We start from the raw sequence: 1,526 nt of genomic DNA, 5'->3' as shown, positions 1-1,526 counted from the left end.
TATAAAAACATTTTATCTGACCTAATGGATGACACTGAGAAGCCACAGTGTTTTGTTTTGTTTTTAAATCATGAACTATTTTTTTAAAAGCTTTTATTTATTTGTTTGAGAGAGAGAGAGCATAAGTGGGGAGCAGAGGGAGAGGGAGAAACAGACTCCCTCCTGAGCAGGGAACCTGATGCAGGGCTGGATCCCAGGACACTGAGATCATGACCTGAGCTGGAGGCAGATGCTTAACCAACTGAGCCACCCAGGTGCCCCAATCATGAACTATTTTTTGAGGCAAGAGATCAATAGACTGCATCAAAAAAAATTTTTTTTTTACTTCACCAGTTGATGCCTACTATAACAGACCACAAAGCTAATCCTGTAGTTTAGTCCCAAATCAGCCAACTCGTTTTAGGGTCAGACAACAAAGCTTCTGGGCTACAGATGCAACCCCTAAACTGGTGCTCTCCCATAAACACACAGTCTTTCAAAGCTCTTCGACTCTTTGGGCATGGTTATCAGAATAGGTTTCTTTAAACCCTTTGCATAATGCCGCTTCTCTCTCAAGACCTTCCAGGGCCTTCCTGGCGTCAATCAAGTTAAATCTAGACTAGTCATCCAGCCAGGCCAGATTCTAACCCCACGGTGCCTGCCGTGTGTTTATTGCTCCTCAACACAGATCTCTCCTGTTCCTCACCGGGACAAGAAGAGCTACAGAACTCTTATTCATGCTTAATGTTGGACGATACCCGCCCCCTCACACACACCGGGGCCTTTCTGCCTTGAAACTGGGTGGTTGTGGCCCGCAGTGTATCTGTGCAGCGTATTTCCAGAGTCTGTTTTGACTCCAACCCAGAAACAGCTGCTCTGTGCCATGACAGCATGAACCTCCACCCCCGCCTCTTCCCACTTTGACCTTGGCAATGTCCATTTTGGCCCGAAGAAGTCCCCTGCCCCCATTTGAGCCCTCCTCTAAAGCATGGCTCAAACTCCTACCTTTGAGGAAACGTCTCTATGATTAACTTCGTTCCTGCCTACAACCGTTCACATTAACTTTACGTGGCCCTAGATGGTGGTCTGTCCCATCTTCCCATCACTAATTGGATTGTCACTCCTACAGAGCAAGCATTTTGTTTTGTAACTTCTATATCCCTCTAAGTCCCTCTGAAGTTTGATGAAAATAAGCCAGAAGAGCTGGTGCTCTTGTGAGGGAAGTGGCCCACAAGCCCTGAGTAGGATGAGCAATTGGATGCTTTCTGTCAGCTTCTGGATGCTCTCGGGAGCTGTGAGAACGTAGCCCTGTCCCTCTCTGCAACGGAGCAGAGAAAGACAAGGCACATGGGTCCGATGCTGGTGGTGGTGGAAGGGCCTCCAGCTGCATGGCTCCGGCTCTTCCCCTCCTTGGGCCTCACTTCAGGGAGGCTCCATCCACTCTTTCCCCTCCCTGACTTCCTTGTAGCCTCTTTGGTTACTTAACCAAATCTACTTCCCATATTTGGAAAGAGAAAGAAAGAAGACCCCCCCCCCCCCCAGGGGCA

The sequence above is a fragment of the Ursus maritimus genome, unplaced genomic scaffold (assembly GCF_017311325.1).
Source record: "Ursus maritimus isolate PB19 unplaced genomic scaffold, ASM1731132v1 scaffold_36, whole genome shotgun sequence".
Lineage (NCBI taxonomy): Eukaryota > Metazoa > Chordata > Mammalia > Carnivora > Ursidae > Ursus > Ursus maritimus.
Note: the sequence above shows the minus strand (reverse complement) of the source record.